Source organism: Mobula birostris, chromosome 3, assembly GCF_030028105.1.
Source record: "Mobula birostris isolate sMobBir1 chromosome 3, sMobBir1.hap1, whole genome shotgun sequence".
NCBI classification, from domain to species: Eukaryota; Metazoa; Chordata; class Chondrichthyes; order Myliobatiformes; family Myliobatidae; genus Mobula; species Mobula birostris.
This window is the reverse complement of record NC_092372.1, coordinates 232,176,818-232,189,032: the sequence shown is the minus strand read 5'-3', so window position 1 is coordinate 232,189,032 and position 12,215 is coordinate 232,176,818. Positions and strand designations below refer to the sequence as shown.

At 45.7% G+C, this 12,215-nt stretch overlaps 1 protein-coding gene across 4 annotated transcripts in view; it reads left to right on the top strand.

The window, feature by feature from the left end:
• mapk15 (mitogen-activated protein kinase 15) overlaps positions 1-12,215 on the top strand; it is a 177,028-nt gene that overhangs the window by 54,613 nt on the left and 110,200 nt on the right. The gene's annotated exons all lie outside the window — the stretch shown is intronic.

The window sequence follows — 12,215 nt, the reverse complement described above, 5'->3', positions numbered from 1 at the left end:
TGCTCCTGCCACAACCACTTCCTCTGGCAGCTCATTCCATTTACCCTACTAAATATCAGGTACTTACTAAATCTCTCCCTGTCTACTTAAACTTATGCCCTCAGGTCTCTATTCCTAACACCGAGAAAAAGACTGTGCAAGAAGATCGGTCCTGCTGATGGGTCTCAGCCCTAAACATCAACTGTACTCCATAGATGCTGCCTGGCCTGCTGAGTTCCTCGAGCATTTTGTGTGTGTTGCTTGGATTTCCAGCCTGTACAGATTTTTTCTTGTTTGTGGCTGGAAGATTATACCTCATTCTGTTATCCTGCAGCAAAAACAGTGCCAACCTGCCCAAACTCTCACCATAAATCAATCTCTGAAGTCCTGACATCGTCCTTGTAAATCTCCTCTGAACTCTGTCCGGTTTAGTGGCATCTTTCCTATAGTAAGGTGACCAAAACTGAGCACAATATTCCAAATGCAGCCACATTAACGCCTTTTGCAATTGCAATGTAATATCCCAATTTCCAAATAATTACCCTGACTAATGGCCAGCATGCCAAAAACCTCCTTCACCACCCTGTCTACCTGTGAAGCACTTTCAGGGAACCATATATCTGAGGAATAAGATGTCTCTGTTCTTCAACACACCCCAGGGCCCTACAATTCGCAGTGAAAATTCCACCCTCATTTGTCACCTCAAGAAGCAACACCCTGCACTTATCTGATTTTAAACTCCATTTGCCATTCCTTAGCCCACATTTCCAGCTGCTCAAGATCCCTATGTAAATCTTAAGAACCTTCTTCATTGTCAATTTTGGATCCAATTAATCAGGTGTATTTTCACCTTCTGAACCAGTCACCCATGTGGGATCCTGTCAATGTCCATATATGTCCTGTCTTTTTTGATCTTCGTTTCTCAACAAAAATGGAACCAAATCAGTAGTGTACTTCTCTTGTACAGCGATGTAATTATTCCTGACCTGCCCTTGGTTTTAGGAACAGGCCCCTCGGCCCACAGCATAGTACCAAACGAATAAACTGAGCTATGGCCTAAATAAACTAATCCCTTCTGCCCACTCAATGCCTAAACTCGTACATTCTCTGCTCATTTGTCTGCTCATCTAAGAGCCTCTTATATATCTCTATTGTATTTATCTATAACACTCAAACACCAGGAAATCTGCAGATGCTGGAATTTCAACAGACTAGATGGGCCAAAGGCCTACTTCTGTACTGTACTTATCTATGACTCTGTGACCATCTCACAACCCCCACCCCATTCTCCCACATTTTCCTTAAGATTAAGGAAAATCCCAAAGCATTCTATAGACCAGGAGCAAGAAGGCAGCCAGGGAAAGAGCGGACTGTCTCGGCCCGAAACGTGACTGTACCTCTTCCTATAGATGCTGCCTGGCCTGCTGTGTTCACCAGCAATTTTTTTATGTGTGTTGCTTATCTATAACACTGTTGTGCATTCTGCCTTCCACATCATCTTTGAATTTACCCCTTTTATCATAAATGCCTGACAGCTAGTATTAAAGTTAATTCCCTGGGATTTTCCACAATAATTTCCCAGCTACTGATGTAAAACTCACCATTGTGTAGTTTCCTGGTTCATTGGTGCGGTCTGAAATAGAGGAACAGTATTAGCTATGGCCCAGTGTTCTGGTACTGAAAATCTCCATTAGGGCCCAGTACCTCCTGGCTGGTTTTCCATAGCATCCTGGGGCTGATCTTGTCTGGCTCTTGGGAATTATCAACATTTAAGTATCCTGCATGATCTAACATCTGCTTCTTAATATCAGCCTGTTGCAGATGATCCCTCCCTGAACTCACTATGTTACATGCCTTCCAGTGAATAAAAGGGAAGTGGGACCTTGCCCACATCCCTAGCTCCACCACAGATCATCCCTTTGGTCCCGAAGGGGGCCCACTCTTTCCCTGGCTGCCTTCTTGCTCCTGGTCTATAGAATGCTTTGGGATTTTCCTTAATCTTAAGAAAAATGTGGGAGAATGGGGTGGGGGTTGTGAGATAGTCATAGAGTCATAGAAAAGTACGGTCCAGAAGTAGGCCTTCGGCCCATCTAGTCTGTGCCAAACTATTTAAGCTACCTAATCCCATCGACCTACACTGGGACTATAGCCCTCCATACCCCTACCATCCATGTACCAATCCAAACTTTTCTTGAACGTTGGAATCGGGCTCGCGTGCACCGCTTGCGCTGGCAGCTCATTCCACATTCTCATGACCCTCTGAGTGAAGAAGTTTCCCCTCATAGTCCTTTAACCTTTTCACCTTTCACCCTTAACCCATGACCTCTGGTTGTTATCCCACCCAACCTCAACGGGAAAAGCCTGCTTGCATGTATCATATCTCTATCTTTCATAATTTTGTATACCTCTTTCAAATCACCTCTCAATCTCTATGTTCAAAGGAATAAAGTATGAACCTATTCAATCTTTCCTTCTAGTTCAGGTCCTCCAGACCCAGCAACATTCTTGTAAATTTTCTTTGTACTTTTTCAAACTTATTTACATCTTTCTTGTAAGGAGGTGATCAAAACTGCACACAATACTCCAAATTAGATCTCACCAAAGTCTTTTACAACTTCAATATAACATCCCATCTCCTATACTCAATACTTTGATTTATGAAAACCAATGTACCTAAAGCTTTCTTTACTACCCTATCAACCTGTGACGCTGCTTTCAATGAATAATGGACCTGTATTCCCAGATCCATTTGTTTTACAGCACTCCTCAGTGCCCTATCATTCATTGTGTCAGACCTACCAGATTGGTCCTACTGACGCACTTGTCTGCATTAAATTCAATCTGCCATTTTTCAGCCCATTTTTCCAGCTAGTCAAGATCCTGCTGCAAGCCATGATAGTCCTCATTGCTGTCCTCTTCACCCCCAATCTTGGTGCCTTCTGCAAACTTGCTAATCCAGCCAACCATATTATCAACAGCCAACAGCCAACAGCCAACAACAGACCCAGCACCGATCCCTGTGGCACTCCACTAGTCACAGGCCTCCAGTTAGAGAGGCAACGATCTATTACCACTCTCTGGTTTCTCCCACAAAGCCAATGTCTAATTCAATTTATACTTCATGCCACATAACTGAACCTTCCTGACCAACCTCCTATGCAGGACCTTGTCAAATGCCTTGCTAAAGTCCATGTAGACATAGTAACTTGCTCAAAACACTCTATAAGATTGGTTAGATACTACCTGCCACACACGAAGCCATGCTTAATCAGTCCACGTCTATCCAAATGCTCATATACCTGGTCCCTAGAATATCTTCCAATGACTTTCTCACTACTGATGTCAGGCTCACTGGCCTGTAATTTCCTGGTTTATTTTTAGACGGTGGAACAACCTTGGCTATCCTCCAATCCTCCAGCACTTTGTCTGAGGATGTTTTAAATAACTCTGCTAGGGACCCAGGAATTTCTGCACTTGCCTCCTATAGTTTCCAAAGGCCTTGGGGATTTATCCACCCTAATTTAGAACCATAGAACACTACAGCACAGAAAACAGGCCATTCGGCCCTTCTAGTCTGTGCCGAAACATTATTCCGCTAGTCCCATTGATCTGCATCCAGTCCGTAGCCCTCCAGATCTCTCCCATCCATGTACCTATCCAATTTATTCTGAAAACTTAAGAATGAGCCCGCATTTACCCCGTCGGATGTCAGCTCGTTCCACACTCCCACCACTATGCGAGTGAAGAAGTTCCCCCTAATGTTCTCCCTAAACCTTTCCCCTTTCACCCTAAAGCCATGTCCTCTCGGATTTATCTCTCCTAATGTAAGTGGAAAGAGCCTATTCACATTTGCTCTCTCTATACCCGTCATCTCTCCTGGGTATAAGGATAAACTACATCCGGCTGTGGAGCATTTGCTTTGGGTAATGGGGTTACCATTAACCACAGCTAACTGCAGGTTACTCTTAGGCAAGGTGTAGCACCTGTTAGCCTCCCTAGTTGGGTTACAGTGAAGCCACAGAATGCAGGTGGTGGATGAAGCAGAAGGCAAGTTATGAGTAACACAATCGATGGTTCCTGCTTCTCTGACGCTGAGCAGTAGATCCTTCTAATAGGACAATGGTCAGGGCACCCGTCTTGTAAAGACACTGCATCGGAAGCAAGCAAGGGGGAGCTGCTTCTTGAATTTTATCCCTAGTACAACCATGGTTAATACATACACAAATGTAAAAGGCAACAGCGTAAATGGCAGCCCACTTCCAAATAGTGCAGACACCTCGCTCAGTACGGGATATCATGTAAACAGACAGGTGAACCCGTATCGTCATACAAGAACAAGAGACTGCGAATCGCCACTTGGAATGTTTGGACCCTGCACCAAGCTGGTAAGCTAGAAAATGTAAAATTAGAAATGAAGAGGCTAGAAGTCAGCATCCTAGGCCTAAGTGAAATAAGATGGAAAGACACTGGAGTATTCCAATCAGACGACTACAGGATGATATACTCTGGTGGAGATAAACATGAAAAGGGTGTTGCAATCATCTTAGACAAAGATACATCCAAGAGCCTGCTAGGATACTGGCATATCTCAGACAGAATGATGCTAATCAAACTAAAAGGACAATAAACAACATCTCATTCATCCAAGTATATGCACCCACAATGGCAAGCTCAGAGGAAGAAATTGATGCCTTCTACACTCCCTAGACAAAGCACTAGAAGAATGCAAATCACAAGAAGCCATCATAGTCATGGGCGACTTCAATGCAAAAGTTGGTGAGGGAAGAGAAGACCATATTGTTGGAGACCAGGGATTGGGAGAAAGAAATGAAAGCGGAGAAACGCTTATATCATGGTGTTAAACAAACAATCAGTTAATCACCAGCACTTTGTTTAAACAACATCCAAGAAGGAAATGGACATGGAGAAGCCCAGATGGGAACAACAAAAATCAAATCGACTACATAACAATCAATAACAGATTCAAAAACTCGATAACTCAATCTAAAAGCTACCCTGGAATAGACTGTGGAAGCGACCACATACCAGTCATTTGCAAAATGAAAATAAAGATGAGAAAATTAAAGAAACCAAAAAGATCAGAACCACTGGATTATCAACAACTACAAAACAACCCTCATCTGAAAACAGAATACACAATCAAGGTGAGAAAACGTCTTCAATTGCTGCAGGCTGAAGGAGGCAAATCTTCCTGGGACATACTGAAGGAATGCTTCCTTCATGGAAACATGGTTGTAGCTGCAAAAGAAACCATCCCACGAAAAGAACAGAAAAGTAAGAAGAAATGGATAACTGAACATATAATACAATTGATGCAACAAAAACAGACCATCAAACTAAGAGACAGCAAAGAATACAAACAACTTGATAACATAGAACATAGAATAGTACAGCACAGTACAGGCCCTTCGGCCCACAATGTTGTGCTGACTCTCAAACCCTGCCTCCCATATAAGCCCCCACCTTAGATTCCTCCGTTCACCTGTCTAGTAGTCTCTTAAACTTCACTAGTGTATCTTCCTCCACCACTGACTCAGGCAGTGCATTCCACGCACCAACCACTGTCTGAGTAAGAAAACCTTCCTCTAATATCCCCCTTGAACTTCCCACCCCTTACCTTAAAGCCATGTCCTCTTGTATTGAGCAGTGGTGCCCTGGGGAAGAGGCGCTGGCTATCCACCCTATCTATTCCTCTTATTATCTTGTACACCTCTATCCTGTCTCCTCTCATCCTCCTTCTCTCCAAAGAGTAAAGCCCTAGCTCCCTTAATCTCTGATCACAATGCATACTTTCTAAACCAGGCAGCATCCTGGTGAATCTCCTCTGTACCCTTTCCAATGCTTCCACTTCCTTCCTATAGTGAGGTGACCAGAACTGGACACAGTACTCCAAGTCTGGCCTAACCAGAGTTTTATAGAGCTGAATCATTACATTGAGACTCTTAAACCCTATCCCTCGACTTATGAAAGCTAACACCCCATAAGCTTTCTTAACTACCCTATCCACCTGTGAGGCAACTTTCAGGGATCTGTGGACATGTACCCCGAGATCCCTCTGCTCCTCCACACTACCAAGTATCCTGCCATTTACTTTGTACTCTGCCTTGGAGTTTGTCCTTCCAAAGTGCACCACCTCACACTTCTTCGGGTTGAACTCCATCTGCCATTTCTCAGCCCACTTCTGCATCCTATCGATGTCTCTCTGCAATCTTTGACAATCCTCTACACTATCTACAACACCACCAACCTTTGTGTCGTCTGCAAACTTGCCAACCCAGCCTTCTACCCCCACATCCAGGTCGTTAATAAAAATCACGAAAAGTAGAGGTCCCAGAACAGATCCTTGTGGGACACCACTAGTCACAATCCTCCAATCTGAATGTACTCCCTCCACCACCACCCTCTGCCTTCTGCAGGCAAGCCAATTCTGAATCCACCTGGCCAAACTTCCCTGGATCCCATGCCTTCTAACTTTCTGAATAAGCCTACCAAGTGGAACCTTGTCAAATGCCTTACTAAAATCCATATAGATCACATCCACTGCACTACCCTCATCTATATGCCTGGTCACCTCCTCAAAGAACTCTATCAGGCTTGTTAGACATGATCTGCCCTTCACAAAGCCATGCTGACTGTCCCTGATCAGATCATGATTCTCTAAATGCCTATAGATCCTATCTCTAAGAATCTTTTCCAACAGCTTTCCCACCACAGACGTAAGGCTCACTGGTCTATAATTACCCAGACTATCCCTACTACCTTTTTTGAACAAGGGAACAACATTCGCCTCCCTCCAATCCTCCGGTACCATTCCTGTGGACAACGAGGACATAAAGATCCTAGCCAGAGGCTCAGCAATCTCTTCTCTCGCCTCGTGGAGCAGCCTGGGGAATATTCCGTCAGGCCCCGGGGACTTATCTGTCCTAATGTATTTTAACAACTCCAACACCTCCTCTCCCTTAATATCAACATGCTCCAGAACATCAACCTCACTCATATTGTCCTCACCATCATCAAGTTCCCTCTCATTGGTGAATACCGAAGGGAAGTATTCATTGAGGACCTTGCTCACTTCGACAGCCTCCAGGCACATCTTCCCACCTTTATCTCTAATCGGTCCTACCTTCACTCCTGTCATCCTTTTTTTCTTCACATAATTGAAGAATGCCTTGGGGTTTTCCTTTACCCTACTCGCCAAGGCCTTCTCATGCCCCCTTCTTGCTCTTCTCAGCCCCTTCTTAAGCTCCTTTCTTGCTTCCCTATATTCCTCAATAGACCCATCTGATCCTTGCTTCCTAAACCTCCTGTATGCTGCCTTCTTCCACCTGACTAGATTTTCCACCTCACTTGTCACCCATGGTTCCTTCACCCTACCATTCTTTATCTTCCTCACAGGGACAAATTTATCCCTTACATCCCGCAAGAGATCTCGAAACACCGACCACATGTCCATAGTACATTTCCCTGCAAAAACATCATCCCAATTCACACCCGCAAGTTCTAGCCTTATAGCCTCATAATTTGCCTTTCCCCAATTAAAAATTTTCCTGTCCTCTTTGATTCTATCCTTTTCCATGATAATTATACAGGCCAGGGAGCGGTGGTCACTGTCCCCCAGATGCTCACCCACTGAGAGATCTGTGACCTGACCCGGTTCATTACCTAGTACCAGATCTAGTATGGCATTCCCCCTGGTCGGCCTGTCCACATACTGTGACAGGAATCCATCCTGGACACACTTAACAAACTCTGCCCGATCTAAACCCTTGGAACTAATCAGGTGCCAATCAATATTAGGGAAGTTAAAGTCACCCATGATAACAACCCTGTTATTTTTGCACCTTTGCAAAATCTGCCTCCCAATCTGCTCCTCTGTATCTCTGCTGCTACCAGGGGGCCTATAGAAAACCCCCAGTAGAGTAACTGCTCCCTTCCTGTTCCTGACTTCTACCCATATTGACTCAAAAGAGGATCCTGCTACATTACCCACCCTTTCTGTAGCTGTAATAGTATCCCTGACCAGTAATGCCAGCCCTCCTCCCCTTTTTCCGCCCTCTCTATCCCTTTTAAAGCACTGAAATCCAGGAATATTGAGAATCCATTCCTACCCTGGTGCCAGCCAAGTCTCTGTAATGGCCACTACATCATAATTCCATGTATGTATCCAAGCTCTTAGTTCATCACCTTTGTTCCTGATGCTTCTTGCATTGAGGTACACACATTTCAGCCCTTCTACCTTACTGTCTTTACACCGTTTATTCTGCTTCTCTTTCCTCAAAGCCTCTCTGTATGTTAGATCTGGCTTTACTCCATGCACTTCTTTCACTGCTCTATCGCTCTGGGTCCCATCCACCTCGCAAATTAATTTAAACCCTCCCGAACCATGCTAGCAAACCTACCTGCAAGGATATTTAAACGCAAACAACAGGAATTTTGCAGATGCTGGAAATTCAAGCAACACACATCAAAGTTGCTGGTGAACGCAGCAGGCCAGGCAGCATCTGTAGGACGAGGTGTAGTCGACATTTCAGGCCGAGACCCTTCATCAGGACTAACTGAAGGAAGAGTGAGTAAGGGATTTGAAAGTTGGAGGGGGAGGGGGAGGGGGAGGGGGAGGGGGAGATCCAAAATGATAGGAGAAGACAGGAGGGGGAGGGATAGAGCCAAGAGCTGGACAGGTGATAGGCAAAAGGGGATACGAGAGGATCATGGGACAGGAGGTCCGGGAAGAAAGATGGGGGGAGGGGGGACCCAGAGGATGGGCAAGAGGTATATTCAGAGGGACAGAGGGAGAAAAAGGAGAGTGAGAGAAAGAATGTGTGCATAAAAATAAGTAACAGATGGGGTACGAGGGGGAGGTGGGGCCTTAGTGGAAGTTAGAGAAGTCGATGTTCATGCCATCAGGTTGGAGGCTACCCAGACGGAATATAAGGTGTTGTTCCTCCAACCTGAGTGTGGCTTCATCTTTACAGTAGAGGAGGCCGTGGATAGACATGTCAGAATGGGAATGGGATGTGGAATTAAAATGTGTGGCCACTGGGAGATCCTGCTTTCTCTGGCGGACAGAGCGTAGATGTTCAGCAAAGCGGTCTCCCAGTCTGCGTCGGGTCTCGCCAATATATAAAAGGCCACATCGGGAGCACTGGACGCAGTATATCACCCCAGTCGACTCACAGGTGAAGTGTTGCCTCACCTGGAAGGACTGTTTGGGGCCCTGAATGGTGGTAAGGGAGGAAGTGTAAGGGCATGTGCAGCACTTGTTCCGCTTACACGGATAAGTGCCAGGAGGGAGATCAGTGGGGAGGGATGGGGGGGACGAATGGACAAGGGAGTTGTGTAGGGAGCGATCCCTGCGGAATGCAGAGGGGGGGGAGAGGGAAAGATGTGTTTAGTGGTGGGATCCCGTTGGAGGTGGCGGAAGTTACGGAGAATAATATGTTGGACCCGGAGGCTGGTGGGGTGGTAGGTGAGGACCAGGGGAACCCTATTCCTAGTGGGGTGGCGGGAGGATGGAGTAAGAGCAGACGTACGTGAAATGGGGGAGATGCGTTTAACCATGGATTTTCACCATGTATGTCTAGTCCTTATATACTTCCATCCCCCATCAGGAAGGTCTCAAAGCTCTACGCTTTTTGGATTCCAGACCTAATCAGTTCCCCTCTACCACCACTCTGCTCCGTCTAGCGGAATTAGTCCTTACTCTTAATAATTTCTCCTTTGGCTCCTCCCACTTCCTCCAAACTAAAGGTGTAGCTATGGGCACCCGTATGGGTCCTAGCTATGCCTGCCTTTTTGCTGGGTTTGTGGAACAATCTATGTTTCGTGCCTATTCTGGTATCTGTCCCCCACTTTTCCTTCGCTACATCGACGACTGCATTGGCGCTGCTTCCTGCACACATGCAGAACTCATTGACTTTATTAACTTTGCCTTACCCTGCCCTCAAGTTTACCTGGTCCATTTCCGACACCTCCCTCCCCTTTCTAGATCTTTCTGTCTCTGTCTCTGGAGACAGCTTATCCACTGATGTCTACTGACTCTCACAGCTATCTGGACTATTCCTCTTCTCACCCTGTCTCTTGCAAAATCGCCATCCCCTTCTCGCAATTCCTCTGTCTCCGCCGCATCTGCTCTCAGGATGAGGCTTTTCATTCTAGGACGAGGGAGATGTCTTCCTTTTTTAAAGAAAGGGGCTTCCCTTCCTCCACTATCAACTCTGCTCTTAAACGCATCTCCCCCATTTCACGTACATCTGCTCTCACTCCATCCTCCTGCCACCCCACTAGGAATATGGTTTCCCTGGTCCTCACCTACCACCCCACCAGCCTCCGGGTCCAACATATTATTCTCCGTAACTTCCACCACCTCCAACGGGATCCCACCACTAAGCACATCTTTCCCTCCCCGCCTCTCTCTGCATTCCGCAGGGATCGCTCCCTACACAACTCCCTTGTCCATTCGTCCCCCCCATCCCTCCCCACTGATCTCCCTCCTGGCACTTATCCGTGTAAGCAGAACAAGTGCTACACATGCCCTTACACTTCCTCCCTTACCACCATTCAGGGCCCCAAACAGTGCTTCCAGGCGAGGCAACACTTCACCTGTGAGTCGACTGGGGTGATATACTGCGTCCGGTGCTCCCAATGTGGCCTTTTATATATTGGCGAGACCCGACACAGACTGGGAGACCGCTTTGCTGAACATCTACGCTCTGTCCGCCAGAGAAAGCAGGATCTCCCAGTGGCCACACATTTTAATTCCACATCCCATTCCCATTCTGACATGTCTATCCACGGCTTCCTCTACTGTAAAGATGAAGCCACACTCAGGTTGGAGGAACAACACCTTATATTCCGTCTGGGTAGCCTCCAACCTGATGGCATGAACATCGACTTCTCTAACTTCCGCTAAGGCCCCACCTCCCCCTCGTACCCCATCTGTTACTTATTTTTATGCACACATTCTTTCTCTCACTCTCCTTTTTCTCCCTCTGTCCCTCTGAATATACCTCTTGCCCATCCCCTGGGTCCCCCCCCCCTGTCTTTCTTCCCAGACCTCCTGTCCCATGATCCTCTTGTATCCCCTTTTGTCTATCACCTGTCCAGCTCTTGGCTCCATCCCTCCCCCTCCTGTCTTCTCCTATCATTTTGGATCTCCCCCTCCCCTTCCCCCTCCAACTTTCAAATCCCTTACTCACTCTTCCTTCAGTTAGTCCTGACGAAGGGTCTCGGCCTGAAACGTCGACTGCACCTCTTCCTACAGATGCTGCCTGGCCTGCTGCGTTCACCAGCAACTTTGGTGTGTGTTGGGGAAATTACTTTGCTCAGCAAGTGGATGCATCAAGGCAAAAGATGGCAGCTTAATTATGAACAAAGAGGTAATCCTAAACAGATGGACAGAATATATAAAAGAACTTTTTGAAGACCAAAGAGGAGAAAAACCGAACATAAAGAAGAATCTTGAAGGACCTAGCATTCTAAAATCAGAAATTCGAGCATCCGTAAATAAAACAAAACATAAACAGAGCAAATGGTCCAGACAACATTGCTGTTGAAATGATACTGGCCTTAGAAGATTTTGGAATAGAGAAAATAACAGAAATAGCAAATGAAATCTATGATCATGGAGTGATACCTGATGATTTAAGTAAAACAGTGTTCATCACAGTTTCAAAGAAAGAGGCAGCAACAGAATGTGAGTTACATCGTACAATAAGCCTGATGAGCCACGTGGCAAAAATTCTTCTCAGAGTAATCATGATGAGAGCAAGACGCTGTATAAAACCAGAAATCAGTAAAGAACAATACAGCTTTGTGGAAAACACTGGAACCAGAAATGCAATTTTCATGCTACGGATGATCTGTGAACGAGCAATCCAGGTACAAAAAGACTTCTACCTATGTTTCATTGACTATACAAGAGCTTTTGACACTGTCAGACAGCAAGATCTTCTGGAAATGCTTCAAGATCTTGACATAGATGGGAAAGATATATGTTTCTTAAGAAACTTATACTGGGACCAGACAGCATCCATCAGAATAGGAGAAGTGAATGAGTATGTGAATATCATGAGAGGAGTCAGGCAAGGTTGTGTCTTTTCGCCAGACTTACTCAACCTGGTATAGTGAAAATATCTTGAGAAGTATCAAAGACATCAAAGGATTCACAATTGGAGGGCATAATATAAATAACATCAGATATGCTGATGACATCGTAC